This window comes from Bos javanicus, chromosome 13 (genome assembly GCF_032452875.1).
Source record: "Bos javanicus breed banteng chromosome 13, ARS-OSU_banteng_1.0, whole genome shotgun sequence".
NCBI lineage: Eukaryota > Metazoa > Chordata > Mammalia > Artiodactyla > Bovidae > Bos > Bos javanicus.
Genome location: NC_083880.1, coordinates 2,816,516 through 2,832,140, shown reverse-complemented (window position 1 = coordinate 2,832,140; position 15,625 = coordinate 2,816,516). Strand labels below are relative to the sequence as shown.

General features: G+C 42.6%; 1 protein-coding gene across 1 annotated transcript in view; it reads left to right on the top strand.

Moving 5' to 3' along the window:
• Window positions 1-529: 529 nt before the first annotated feature.
• PAK5 (p21 (RAC1) activated kinase 5) overlaps window positions 530-15,625 on the top strand; it is a 419,175-nt gene continuing 404,079 nt past the window's right edge. The window contains exon 1 of the mRNA XM_061435602.1: window positions 530-703. The gene's annotated coding sequence lies outside the window, so the exon portion shown is untranslated. The remainder of the gene's footprint in view (window positions 704-15,625) is intronic.

Here is a 15,625-nt window from a genome sequence, read left to right as displayed (position 1 = left end):
GACATCAGCATTCCCTGGGGGCTTGTTCAGCTTGTAGATCTCAGACCCCAGTCTAGAGCAAGCGATTCCGAATTTGCATTTTAATTCCTAGGCACCTTGAAGTTGAAGCTGCAAGGTTCCAGGTGGTAGCACCAAGACTAGCGGAAGGACCTTTCTCTCGGCCCCGCCCTCTCGCCCTTTGCTCTGCCCTTAAGCTCAGTCCAGCTTTGGCCCTGCACAAAATTTCTGCACAGTGTGTATGAGGAGGGGGCGTGCAGGAGCTGCCCGTGGATGGCAGAGGGAAAGTGGGATCAGATCAGCGAGAAGGGCCTTCTCCAGCTCAGATCCCACAGCGTGAGACACTCCCCCCGCCCCCCGCAACCTCTCCACCCCCGCCCCCCGCCCCCCGCAGCTGCTACTGCCAGCCTCCCTCCGGCAGCCACGAAAACCCGGAGCAGCTGCGCGCGCTCCTGGAAAGTCCTCCCAGGGCGAAGCCGGGCAGCTGGGCATGCTCAGTAGCTGGGGGAGGCCTGGGTGGAGAGTGGGAAGCTGTGGCTCAGCCTCCGGCCCCTCCCGCCGGCCCCCGCCCCCTTTGCCCCTACCCAGCCCGTAGTAGTTGCCCGGCGTGCGCCCGGGGAGACCGGGAACATGGCGCTCCGAGCGATGTAGCCGCGGAGGAGAGGGGGACTAGGCTCCGCCGCCGTACTGACAGCCAAGCCACCAGGTAGGCAGGCGCGCCCGGCGGGGCTGCCCGGGTGGGTACGGGCGCGGGGAGGGGCGCTTGCGGGGATGCGCACGGCGGGGACCCGGGCACCTGGCTTTGCCGGGAGAGGATGCGAAGCGGACATCTGTGACAGCGCGCGATTGTGCATCTGCTAGGAGATGCCAAAGGCTGGGGACCGACTGGCTGAAGGGGATGGATTCGGGAACCGCCCCCCGCCCCCCACGCCCATTCACTGCCATCCAGCCTGGGCTCTCTGCGGGTCAAATAAAGGATAGTTCTTTTCTGCTGAGCAGGAGGGCATGGGGGAGATACCAGGATACCAGTCCTGGGAATGTGCTGGTCCCCCGGACCGCGGGCAAACCCAGCACCGGCTCTTTGTGTATACAGCCGCGCACGCCGGGGGTGCCGCGGTGCGTGCTTCTCTGAGGAGTGTTGGACATATTGCCAGGGAAGGATTCCCGTTTGGTTTTTGTCTCTTGACAGGTGTAGATTGGAGAATGAAATAGCTGAGGCTTTATGGGACTGTTTTCCTTTGTTACTTGCCTTGGTATGTGTGTGTGTGTGTGTGCGCGCGCGCGTGTGGTGGGTTGTAATGGAGAGAACTTCTGCTCGTGGGCACGGGTGTGGACAGAGCGTGGAAGAGAATCTCGGTTCCAAACTCTTGTCAAAATTGCCTGCGATGTTAACCTTCTGGAGGATAAACTTGAAAAGTCCAGAGATTATCAGTGCCCAGTTTGAAGGAGAAGCATGTTGGCCTTTCTTGAACCTATGTGTGCATATCGGGAGCTTTAAACGTGGGATGCAAGGTAATTCCACATTAGATGTCAATTAAGGGAATTTGAAGCACTGGGATGTTATCTATAGTGGTCTTCTTCTTCTTCTTTTTTTTTAAGGCCAAATTAATAAAGAAAAAGAGAAGTTGGCACAAAGCCAGAGGACAATGTCATCTTTAATAGTCAATGACAGCTTTAGAAGGATAAATATACTTTCGCGGAAATCGGGAAACCCGTGTTCCAAAGGGTTCCCCCAAAAAATAGATATACGGTCTTAGGTAACTCTCAGAATCTCTCAGAGCATCCTTTTCCTTTCTAGGGTTTGGTGGCAGGTAAATAACTGTCTTAATTGAGTCCAGATGAACCACACCACTTTTTAGAAGTCCCTCCTACACTAGAATTCTATGAAATTGAAACTGCATAATAACAGCTTTGCACCTTACATTTGTATGTCTGATTTATTCAGACCTACAACTCACTGAGTTAAGGAGGAAAGGTAAATTTAGAATGTGCTTTTATTTTTCGATTTGTAAAGGATGGACATCTGTGACTATGAAGTTTAGACACACTTCCCTCCGTGCTTACAGTACTTATTTTTATCATCTCTTTAGGTGGCAAGAATGAGTCAGTATCACCAAAATGAAATGGGAGAAACTTGAGAAAAATGCATTTAATTAAATTAAAACCATAAATGTCCAATCTGGTGATAATGCCTTGACTTCAAATTCATATGTGCAAAGCAGAAGCACTGCTGATGGGAGCAGTAGAAAGTGAAGTTCACTGATAGCACTGGTTTTATATTTTTGTGCTTCTCTGTGAATGGGGAGAGTTGAATTGTACTAGATCCCTAAACTTGTTAATAAATGTGAGAGAGAACTGCAGACGTTGAAAACACTTTGTGCCTCTCCTCTGTCATTTTACTAAAATGTTGCAGGTGTGAGAGGCAAGTATTCTAGGATCTCATCTTGGTGGTGAGACAGTTGAGTTTGAGCTCTGACTCTTCGCTGTTAAGCTTTGTGATCGTGAGCAAGCTATTTAAGTTTCCCAAGCCTCAGTTTCCTCAGCTGTAAAACCAGCCTAGAGCTAAGACTTAACCTAAATTGGGTAGAGGTATGAGTTAGTTATAAACCACAACCAGTGGTGGTGATCATTATCAGAGGAAGGAAAATGGATGTTTATTTAACATATGCTATATGCCCTGTATTAAGCTAAATAAGTTCAAATGTGTGATCTCATTTAATCTTCCCGACTAGAGCCTGTCAGTCACGAAGAGTCAGACGCGACTTAGTGACTAAACAACAAACAGATGGCTTAAAATGTCAGAAATATATTCTTTTGCAGTTCTGGAGATTAGAAGTTCAAAATCAAGGTTTAGTCAAAGCCATTCTTTCTTGGAAGCCTCAAGAGGAGGATCCTTTCTGGCTTCTCCCAGTTCCTGATAGACCCAGGTATTCCTTGTTTTGGGACAGCATAACTAATTTCTGCCTTCATCTTCACATTGTGAAGTTCCCCCCTTTATAAATAAGGACACCATTCATACTGGATTTAGGACCCATTCTAATTCAGTGTGACCTCAACTTAACTTTGATTACATCTCCAAAGATCCTGTTTTGTAATCAGGTCACGTTTTTAGGTTCTGGTTGGGCATGAATTTGGGGGGAATTCTATTCAGCCCTGTATACCCTATGATAGGTATTTAATGACAGTATTAGTATTATGTCAGTATCAGTAGGACATAAAGATAAAATAGTATGTTTTTTTAAAAGACTTTAAAGCTTATTTAATCCAGGCAATATATTTGAATTTTTATATACCCAAACATGATAGAGAAAAACAGTATTCAGAGGTACCTCATTTATACAAATGTCACTTGTCTAGAAACCAAGGTAATCTAGGGTTTCGATCTTAAACAGGTAACATAGCTGATATACCCTGGCCTGGATGGATTTGTTAATGTTTGCCTTCCTCCCTTTCTGCTTCCCCACTAACACAATGCAAACAGACAGCAGAAAACCATATTAAACAACAAAAATAACAGTCACAAAAATACTCCAATCTTAACAACTTTCTAATCTTTCTTATCCTGGTAAATGGCACCACTGTCCATGGAGTTGCCAGAAACTCAAAAATCATCTCTGATGCCTCTGTTCCCTTTGTCCTCCAAACCAAAAACTATCACCAATTTTTTGCAAGTTCTGTCTTCTATATCTATGTATAAACTCTTGATAAGTTCTTATTTCCATCCAAGTTGTTACTGTCTTTTGTTTGGTCCACTAGTAGGGCTTCCTACCAGCTCCCGGTTCCCAGCTTGGGCCGCCCATTCTTCATCCAGAACAGGTAGAATCAAGTCAGTCCCCTGCAGAAGATTCATTATGTACCTGGGACAGTTTCCAGAGATTCTTTCTGGTCTCCTCCTGGGCACCTCTTCCTCTTAACACTGTCATACCAATCTGTTTATTGAGCATGCCCCATGCTTTGCCAGTTCAAGCTGTATTCAATTGGGTCTCCTTGATCTCTTTTCCTCATGAACCCAAATCTCTCGTCACCTTTCTATTCTTCTATGGCACTGAAAATTTGCAGTTTGCTATTTATTTGTTTGGCTATTCATTTAATTTCTGTAAACTCTGTGATGACCATTTGTTTTGTGTCTTTCATGTAGAAGATGCTTAATAAATGGTCAATGAGTGAAGGAATGAATACTCTTCCTCCTAGCATTGTTCTGTGCCAACGTAAAGATATGATATTTTAGAAACTATTTTCTTTACTACCTATATAAAAAGAGCAATTTAGAACTCATTCTGACTTTGAGAGGAGTACTCTTGGCTTTAGTAAATGCATCTTTGAAGAACTGATTTCAAGTGAGCAGTTAAGAATGAAGTCAAAATATTTTTTTGACAACTGAGACTTTTGAAAAAATTTCAGTCAACAAATATTCAAATATTTCAACAAAATATTTGTTGGACATTAACATTTTCCATGCTTGGCCCTAGGAATATAGTGGTGAACTAGACTTTTAGCCTTCTAGAGATTAACAATAAATAATCCTAATAGGTAATGATAATATTATTTATTGAGCTTTTGTTATGTGCTAGGTTGCCTTCCTAGGGGCTTCCCTGCTGGCTCAGCTGGTAAAGAATCTTCCTGGAATGCAGGAGACCTGGGTTCGATTCCTCAGTTTGGAAGACCCCCTGGAGGAGGAAATGGCAATCCACACCAGTATTCTTGCCTGGGAAATCCCATGGGTAGAGGAGTCTGGCAGGCTACTGTCCATGGGGTCGCAAAGAGTTGGACACGACTGCGTGACTAACACTTTCCCTTTTCAAGTTCTCTTCCTTCCTTACTCTTATTTTTACAGATGGTTCTCCAGTCTTTCCCAATAATACAAAATCCAGATCAGATGCACGACAAATACTTGATGAATTAATAATTAGATACTATTATCCTGATCTTTCAAAATAAGGAACTTAGGTTTATCTGAGGAAAACAGAATCTGCTCATATACGGAAGTGCACGCAATTGCTTTCTGAAAATATCTAGGTTTGGACCCTGTTCTACTTTAAAAATTATCCTACCTATTGTCTCTGGGGTTAAAATAAGAGACAACTTGCTGTCTACGTGAGGATAGGTTCCTGGTGTATTTCTTTGTCTTCCACAATTGTCAAAATTCTGAATCACCAGCTGGATTGTTTTGTCTATCCTGTTTAATCCAGGTGAGAAGTGACTTAATATCTTTCATTTAGAGGACTTTTTGGTAGTTTTGAATAGCGAGACTGAGGACCCAAGGGAAACGGAGGTGGCCCAATACGGGAACACGGGTTATATTTTGCATTTCTAGTTTGGCCTCAATTTTATGTCATTTTACTAGTTGCAAAAAGGTAATTTTTAAAAATAAATGAAAGTATCATTTAATGCATATGCTTAAGTATTACTTTTTATCTAAGCAAGAAAAAAGTCAGACATTGTATCTTAATTTTGTTTAAAAGTGATGGATACACAGTTACTCAACTAAAACCTAAGAAACCAATAAGAGGGTTCAGTAAAGTGGTTGGTTTATAATATACATGTTCAGAAATCAAGGATTACCTCAAGTGCTAATATTTACCAACAACAAAAAAATACAATAGAAAATGATTCTGTTTATGAATCCATACAAATATATATTATCTAAGAAAATTGGAAATGTACATAAAACACTAATACTTGGAGGAAAAAAGTATCTAAGGACTTACGTAGGAAAGCTATAAAATTTTACTTAGACACATAAAATCAGAAACAAATGAAAACTTGCCTTAGTATTAGAAAGATAGATATTTGATATGGTTATTTTTCCATGATCAATTATATAGTTTTATTGTATTGAGATTTGGAAAAACTTGTCAAAATGATTCTAATATTCACTTGGAAGAATAACTGTATGACAATAGTCAAGAAAAATTTGCAGAGGAATTTATATGGGAGTTGGGGTGGGTTGCCCTTCCAGAAACAAAAATAAATACAGTCATTGAACTACAATCATTATAGCAGAGTAGTACTGGTGTAAAAATCAATAGTTAGCTCAATGGAATAGAATAGATTGCAAAGAGACTCAGGTAGTTTTTGGAAACAGAACTGCGATGGAGAAAGCATTTTGAAACAGGAATATTTGACCAAAGAATCAAGCAAATTGGCTTAGTATACAGAAAACATTCAACTAAGAACCTCTGTTTACATGACTCACTAGACTAAATTCCAAATTGGAAAGTTCATTTGCCAGATGAGAAAGTCAGAAGAAAATATTTAATAATTTTAGGGGAATGAGTTTTTAATATAAAATTAATGGAAAGAATCACAAAGCAAAATATAGATTTGAATATATTTTAAACATTTGCATGCAAAAAATACAGTGTAAATCAAAAAGTAATTATGGAGAAAAACATGGACACCAAGCATAACAGAACAGTTAATGTAATAATCACATTGAGGAACTCATAGATATCAGTAAGTAGAAAATAACATGCCAACAGAATTGTCCACATACCTGAACACTTCAAAAGGAAGAAAAAGGCTAACATACAGATTTAATATTCTTACTATTAATCACAGAAATGGAAATTAAAACAAAAGTTATATGCTATGTTTCATGGATTAAACCAGCAAAATGTATGTATGTTTATGTAGATACAAAAATACTCAGTGCTGGCAAGGATGCAGAGAGAAGGACATTTGCTTTACTACTGGCGGAAGAATTATACAATAGTGTTTGCTAAAGAAGTAGATGCAGACAAAAACTTACATTGAGGATTGTGATAATATTCTGAAATAATAAAAAAAATGAAAACAATGTATATAAAAATTGGAGGTGGGTTAAAGCTATTTTAAAGTTTCCCTTCATGTTGAAGAAAGAAACAACAGCCTCCAAGTGGCAGGATTTCACTGTTTTATAAAAAGTGCCCCCAAATGTGGGAGACAGCCTAGGGTACCCTACTTTGGAGGTTTAAATTAATATTTTAAACCATGTTAAGACAATAAAAGCCAGAAAGTGGTCAACTGTCTCATCACTGCATTAAAAGTAAAGCTCTCTTAATTTTTCCCACCATGCCAAAATAAACAAATAAATAAATAAACCTCAGAAAAACAAGAGGAATAAAATCTAGTAAGAATAAATTTAGTCATGTGAAAACCAAAATAAAGTCCCCCAAAGGATAGACTATGACACGTATTAAAAGGAGTCATTTCAAAGATTATGTAATAACAAGGAACAGCTTTCACAACAGTTTTAACTAGAAATAACCAAATGCACTGCTGCATTACAATGATATGTATTTCAGGAATATCACATATAGATGTATGAAAACTGGAACAAAAACAAAATTAGGCAGTGTTTGGACAGTAAAAATATGTATGGCTTATATTTTTCATACCTCCCTGAATTTTTCAAAATAGAAGAACTGTACAAAAAGGATCTTCATGACCAAGATAATCACAATGGTGTGCTCACTCACCTAGAGCCAGATCTCCTGGAATGTGAAGTCAAGTGGGCCTTAGAAATCATCACTACGAACAAAGCTAGTGGAGGTGATGGAATTCCAGTTAAGCTATTTCAAATGCTGGAAGATGATGCTGTGAAAGTGCTGCACTCAATATGCCAGCACATTTGGAAAACTCAGCAGTGACCACAGGACTGGAAAAGGTCAGTTTTCATTCCAATCCCAAAGAAAGGCAATGCCAAAGAATGCTCAAACTACCACACATTTGCACTCATCTCACACGCTAGTAAAGTAATGCTCAAAATTCTCCAAGCCAGGCTTCAGCAATTCATGAACTGTGAAATTCCAGATGTTCAAGCTGGTTTTAGAAAAGGCAGAGGAACCAGAGATCAAATTGCCAACATCCACTGGATCATGGAGAAAGGAAGAGAGTTCCAGAAAAACATCTATTTCTGCTCTATTGACTATGCCAAAGCCTTTGACTGCATGGATCACAAGAAACCGTGGAAAATTCTGAAAGAGGTGGGAATACCAGACCACCTGACCTGCCTCTTGAGAAACCTATATGCAGGTCAGGAAGCAACAGTTAGAACTGGACATTGAACAACAGACTGGTTCCAAATCGGGAAAGGAGTACATCAAGGCTGTATATTGTCACCCTGCTCATTTAACTTATATGCAGAGTACATAATAAGAAACACTGGGCTGGAAGAAGCACAAGCTGGAATCAAGATTGCCGGGAGAAATATCAATCACCTCAGATATGCAGATGACACCACCCTTATGGCAGAAAGTGAAAAGGAACTAAAAAGCCTCTTGATGAAAGTGAAAGAGAAGAGTGAAAAAGTTGGCTTAAAGCTCAACATTCAGAAAACTAAGATCATGGCATCTGGTCCCGTTACTTCATGGGAAATATAGGAAAACAGTGGAAACAGTGTCAGACTTTATTTTTCTGGGCTCCAAAATAACTTCAGATGGTGACTGCAGCCATGCAATTAAAAGAAGGAAAGTTATGACCTTGGAAGGAAAGTTATGACCAACCTAGATAGCATATTGAAAAGCAGAGACATTACTTTGTCAACAAAGGTCCGTCTAGTCAAGGTTATTGTTTTTCCAGTGGTCATGTATGGATATGAGAGTTGGACTGTGAAGAAAGCTGAGTGCCAAAGAATTGATGCTTTTGAACTGTGGTGTTGGAGAAGACTCTTGAGAGTCCCTTGGACTGCAAGGAGATCCTACCAGTCCATTCTAAAGGAGATCAGTCCTGGGTGTTCTTTGGAAGGAATGATGCTAAAGCTGAAACTCCAATACTTTGGCCACCTCATGCGAAGAGTTGACTCATTGAAAAAGACTCTGATGCTGGGAGGGATTGGGGGCAGGAAGAGAAGGGGACGACAGAGGATGAGATGGCTGGATGGACATGAGTCCACTGACTCGTTGGACATGAGTTTGGGTGAAGTCCGGGAGTTGGTGATGGACAGGGAGTCCTGTCGTGCTGCAATTCATGGGGTCACAAAGAGTCAGACACGACTGAGCAATTGAACTGAACTGAATGTTGTTTTATGAGTTAGAAAAAAAAATCACTGTTTTACAGATATGGTGATGATACATATTTAGGTTATAATGACTCAGTATGTGACACTCATGGTTAACTCTTGTGTCAGGGGCTCTGCCAAGTGTATTGGCAATGACTCTTAGTTCGCATGCAAATGAAAGAAACTCTAGTAAAGAAAGAATTTACTATAAGGCTCTCAGATAACTAAAAGAATTGCCAGGAATGGGAGTGTCCCCTCAAAACAACCACCACCACCTCCAAAAAACAGGCTTGCAAACAAACCGGAACCTAGCCAGCTTTAGAGTCTAGATATCATGGACTAGAGAAACAGGCCCATGCACAAGGGGTTTGCCCGGGCTGGGCCCCCAGGCCAGTGTTTTTTGTGCTTAGGGCTTGGCCCCACTCCCCAGGCCGCAATTCACTTGCCATCACGGGGTGGGGCGGGGGCGGTTAGGCACCTTGACTGGCAGTCCCATGGTCTTCTTTCTGCTGATAGAACTAAAAAAGATGGGATGGAAGGTCAATGACCCATATCAAACCAAACAGGAAGAATAAAAATGCCCACTAGCCCAGGACTTGGAGGCCAACAGGGTTGAATTGCAGGCCTCCACACCTCCCCTGCAGAGGGCACAGCTGCTGAGATGGAGATTCACAAGGAGCCCAAGGTTTGTGGTGCTGTGTGCATGGTGGTGCCCCACATAAGAGACGCAGTGTTCTCCTGGAGTCAGCAGGACATGTCCTGAAGAAGCTGGCTTTTCAGATTTGATCTTCATGTATGGGTAGGTTTTTGTTTTTGTAAAATATTTATTTATTTGGCTGCTCAGGGTCTCAGTTGTGGCAGGCAGGATCTTTAGTTGTGGCCTGGGAACTCTTAGTTGCAGAATGTGGGGTCTAGTTCCCTGACCAGGGATCGAACCTAGGCTTCCTGCACTGGGAGCTGAGTCTTAGCCACTGGACCACCAGGGAAATCCCTGCACAGGTATTTTGAAAGAAAGATACTATTCTCAAGTGAAACCAGAGCCAGTGAAAGGATGCTCTGAAGAAAACAGTTTAGCAGAAACAAGAAATATAGTTTGGAAATAGATGGAGCACCAGCATGAGTCTAGGCTTCTTTTTATCTTGAATTATCTTAACTCTGAGCAAGTCTTTTAGTCATGTTTGAGTTTCAGTCAGTCAGTTCAGTCATTCAGTCGTGTCTGACTCTTTGCAATCCCATGGACTGCAGCACGCCAGGCCTCCCTGTCCATCACCAACTCCCGGAGCTTGCTCAAACCATGTCCTTTGAATCAGTGATCCCATTCAACCATCCTCTGTCATCCCCTCCTGCTCCCACCTTCAATCTTTCCCAGAATCAGGGTCTTTTCAAATGAGTCAGTTCTTCTTATCTATTTGTTTATTTGTTTAATATTTGAGTTTAGTCGACTATGAATGATGGGTCTGAGCTCAAATAACTTTTGGTGCCTGCGTGTGTGCTAAGTCACTTCAGTTGTGTCCAACTATTTGTGACCCTGTGGACTGTTGCCTGCCAGGCTCCTGGGTTCATGGGGATTCTCCAGGCAAGAATACTGGAGTGGGTTGCCATGCCCTCCTCCAGGGGATCTTCCCGACCCAAGGATCAAACCTGCGTCTCCTATGTCTCCTGCATTGCAGGCAAATTCTTTACTGCTGAGCCACCAGAGAGCCCCCTAACTTTTGGTGAAAGAAAGTGAAAGTGAAGTCGCTCAGTCGTGTGTCCAACTCTTTGCAATCCCATGGACTGTAGCCTACTAGGCTCCGTCCATGGGATTTTTCAACCAAGAGTACCAGAGTAGGGTGCCATTTCCTTCTCCAGGGGATCTTCCTGACCCAGGGATTGAACCTAGGCCTCCCAAATTGTAGGCAGATGCTTTACCCTCTGAGCCACCAGGGAAGCAACTTTTGGTATGTAACACTAAAAAATCACCCATAAATCAATCTGTATTCTTCTTGCAGTTCTCATCATACTTAGGACATGGCTGTGGTTGTCCAGGTAATTTAATGCCCAGGTTTATGTTGCCTTTATAGCTTTTTATAACCTTTTCCCTGAGGAGAGGACACTTGCAAATGGGATGCAAAAAAAGAAAAAGATAATTATTCTTTAATTGCACTAAAAACAGGAAATCTTAAATTACCAAGGGATCCCCTGGATACTGTATAGTAAAGAGTTTACCTGCTCTGTTCTCCCACCTCTTGGCACCTGTGCAGCCAAGCCCCCTGCACTCAGAGCCCACCTTGGCCCACACTGGACCCTGCTTTGCATTCCTGGGGCCTCAGACTTCCCCTCTTAGGAGGCTCTGGGGCCCAAGACAGGCCAAGGAAGGATTGTTTATTAGTGAGAGGTGGGATGGAGCTCGTAGTCCACATACAGAACCTGAAGCCTGGGGCAGAAGGATCAAGGCAATGGGACAAGAGACTGGGACCCTCTACTTAGCCGCGTTCTGGGATCCCAGGCTTCTGAGTTGAAGCCTGAGTTTCTACATTGTTTTGAAGGCATATTTGTCTGACTAGGCTTATAGAACCTACTTAGCAATTTTTAGCTTGGTTTATCATATTTAAAGCCTAGTGTGCTGCAGTCCATGGGGTCTCAGAGAGTCGCACATGACTAGGCGACTGAGCAACAACAACATCATATTTGAATATTTAGCTGTATAGTCACTGAGACTCCTGGTGCTGTCGTCCTCTCCAGTGTCAGGATTGCACCTGCTCAGGTGACTGTTTAAGAAAGGCCGCACTGAGCTATGCACACATATACACATACGCACAACTTGCTGCTCATGCAGTAGCAATGTAGATTATAAGAAAAGTGGCTTGCACTCCTGTGGTTGTACTTAACATGTTGAAGAAGATATGTTAAACCCTCATCCCAGTATTTTACCTGTGAATCTTAATCATCATGAAAGCTCTATAAAGTAGGTTACTCAAGGCAGTCATGCAGAGGAGTCAAACCCTTCCTCATCTGGGCCCAGTGTCCACATAGACTGTTGCATACAGCAAGCAACTCAGTAGATTAAAAGTTTTGTTTGGCATCCTTGAACCTTCAGTAATTCAAGAATCACTGCATTAATCAACCCGCTTTGACTCTTGAATCCTCTGATTCTGCATTGTGGTTCATGCAGATTTGTCAGGAAAAGGGCAAGGAATGCTATTCATTGCCTTGCTGTCTTCAGTATTATGATTAAGGGAATGATCAAAACCCGGAATCAATTTAGTTGTGTGTATAAAAAAAACAAATTTTAACTGTTTTAATTTACAGTTTAAAACAGATGTCAGCTCTGGGATTCTTTCAGTCTTGAAGGAAGTTACCATTTGTGTCCTTGATGATGAAGGTGAATGGGCAGAGTCCCTTTGTCTTTCCTGTAGAGCACAGTTGATATCCCTAAGCCTCTGTTGCATCCCCATCCAACTGGACTGAGATGGCTTTTCCCAACATTATTGGTTCCGTCACTCTTTTAATCAATTACAGATGGGAGAGGGTGGGGGTAAGTTCAGGTGTTCACATCTTCATTCTTTGTTAGCATCACTTCTCAATTCACATTCAAGGTTGGCATTCTATTTAAGAAACGCCTTAACTATTTTCTAGGTGGAACTCTATCCCTTTGCATCTAAGGATGGTCCTTTGTGTCGTGCAAATGGATTTCCCAGCTAATCTTTCTTCAGTGAGTTGCCTCCTTGCCTAATTTAGCTCTACTGCAGTTTACTGACCTAGGAAGAGAGCTTCCTGCAAGTGAAGTGGAGAAAACTTTTATACTTCATATGTTTCAAAGAGAGCATCTTCCTCTAAAGTAGGAACAGTTGCTATGTGGATATAATTTACCTTTGAAAAACATAAACACTGATGGAGGAGGGGATTAAAGAAGAAAGTCTTACAGAAATGGAATGTAGAGCTTTTCTCCTCTGGAAAGGAAAGTGTGGTGTTCAGTACATTGTTCATTCTCCTCTAACTTTTTGAGACATGAAAACAAAAAAGGACTTTTCCAATAATATTGAAATAACAGTTATTCATAACTTGAGTTAAACAGTAGTTTGTTTTGCCTGTTATGAAAGTTTTAAGTTATTAGCTACCTCCAAGTTGGGCTTCCCTGGTGGGGTTACTAAGTCCAAGCTCCCTCTGCTTGCCACATGATGGGCCAATGAATCCAAGAGACAAGGGCTGAGCAAGGAAGGGACCAACTGCAGAGCCAGATGACAGAGAAGATGGCAGGCTAGTGCCTCTGATTAACCATCTTATTAGGGTCTGAATCCCAGGTTCTTTTGTAGATCAGACATTGGGGGGACGTAAGGAAGCAAAGTAAAAAGGTCATTCATCTTGCAAACATCTCCTAGAATGTCAAGCCTCAGGCAGTGGGTGTGTTAATTTCTTGCTTCCTATCATCTATAGGTGGACAGGTTCTGTACAAAGGCACTTTAGTTTAACCATCAGGCAGAGGGGCAGAATTCTCTGAGGCAGGCCCTTCTATATGGTTATAACAAAAGCAAGTCAAAGAAACACTTCCAACATGGAGTTAGATTGGCTTCTTCTCCGCAACAGTGACTCAGTGGTAAAGAATCCACCTGCCAATGCCGGAGACTCGGGTTCCATCCCTGGGTTGGGAAGATCTCTTGGAGTAGGAACTGTCAGCCCATTCCAGTATTCTTGCCTGGGAAATCAGGACAGAGGAGTCTGGTGGGCTATAAAGTATTGCCTGAGAGTCTGACATGACTCAGTAACTGAACAACAAGCTCCAAGCTGGGTCCTGTCTTATGCTCCAGGCAAGAGTGCACTCTCCCTTCTCACAGCTAAGGAGTCCCTGAGTCTCATCAGCTTAACTTTCTTAAACAGCCCTTCCCTGGCCCACTGCATCTCCCCGTAATATCTCTCAGTTAGACCTTGTACCAACTTCCTGTCTCTGCTTTGCCATCATTACCACTCCAAAATGAACATCTTGTCATCCGGTGATCACCTTCTCACTGAAAATTTCCTACCAGCTACCTGTGTGTGCATGCTCAGTTGTATCTGACTCTTTGTGGCCACATGGGCTGTCACCCTCCAGGCTCCTCTGTGTCTAGGATTTTCCAAGCAAGAATCCTTGAGTAGGTTGCCATTTCCTTCCCCAGTGGATCTTCCCTACCCAGGGAGCAAACCCAAGTCTCAGGGCATCTCCTACATTGGCAGAGGATTCTTTACCACTGAACCTCCTGGGAATCCACCTGGGAGTGTGGAGCTGTCCACGTCCTCCACATTCTTCCACAGGGTTCTGGTGTAGGTAGAGTTCCAGACAAGGTGGTGAAGAAAGGGAGACGACCTCATCAGAGGCTGCCTTTATTCAGGCAAGGAGGGGCGACAGCCGGTCTAAGGACCAGGCAGAGCGTGCTAGGTCAAGGAGGCTTCATATTTAAGGGGAGGTTTTGCAGAAGCAATAGGGAAGACTTAGTCAGGCGGTGCATTCTGGGTAATCTTTAGCTGAGATGGCAGTTTGTGGATGAACAGGGGCAGGGGGCCCTGGGCTGATGCAATCTGCCCGGAGTGTCGGGGTGGGACTTAAAGTTCAGTGGTGTCATCCCCGAAGTCAGCTGGTTCAGCAAGGGCCCTTGAGGCCATTATCTTCTTTGTGCAGGCCTGAGGCCTTTGAGGCCTTTATCTTCTTTTCTAGGCTCGAGGACTCCTTCACTGGGAGACCTCTCAAGGCATTTATCACAGTATTTTTGAAGCTATTTTCTTCCTTGACTCTCTTCTTGTACTACACTGATAATTCCTAAGGAAGATACCTGGTTTCTTCATCTTTGAGTCCCCTAGCACCTTGCTTTATGCATCCATACTAAAGGTCTTCATTTTTAATAGAGTTTGTGAATGAATGGATGTTACCTAGGCTAAAAAACAAGTGCAAATGAAGAAGAGTAATGCCATGATTTAAAATTCTGAAATGGAACCTAGCAATAATGTGATCTAAGTCATTTACTTTAAAAAAATTGTATGCTAGTAATAATTTTCTACTTTTGATAAAAGAAAGACACATGGAAGGAAAGATTAATTCTCTGTTTCTAGTTAGAGACAGATTCTAATATTGGATATGGATATAAAGTAAATATTCTATGTATACTGAAAAGTAATGAAGCAAACTGTAAGCTAAGAGCCAGCTTTCCAACAATCAGTTCAGTTCAGTCAGTCAGACATGTCCGACTCTGTGACCCCACAGACTGCAGCACACCAGGCTTCCCTGTCCATCACCAACTCCCAGAGCTTGCTCAAACTCATGTCCATCGAGTCAGTGATGCCATCCAACTATCTCATCCTCTGTCGTCCCCTTCTCCTGCCCTCAATCTTTCCCAGCATCAGGGTCTTTTTCAATGAGTCAGCTCTTTGCATCAGGTGGCCAAAGTATTGGAGTTTCAGCTTCAACATCAGTCCTTCCAATGAACACCCAGGACTGATCTCCTTTAGGATGGACTGGTTTGATCTCCTTGCTGTCCAAGGGACTCTCAAGAGTCTTCTCCAACACCACAGTTCAAAAGCATCAGTTCTTCTGCACTCAGCTTTCTTTATAATCCAACTCTCACATCCATACATGATCACTGGAAAAACCATCGCTTTAACTAGATGGACCTTTGTTGGCAAAGTAATGTCTCTGCTTTT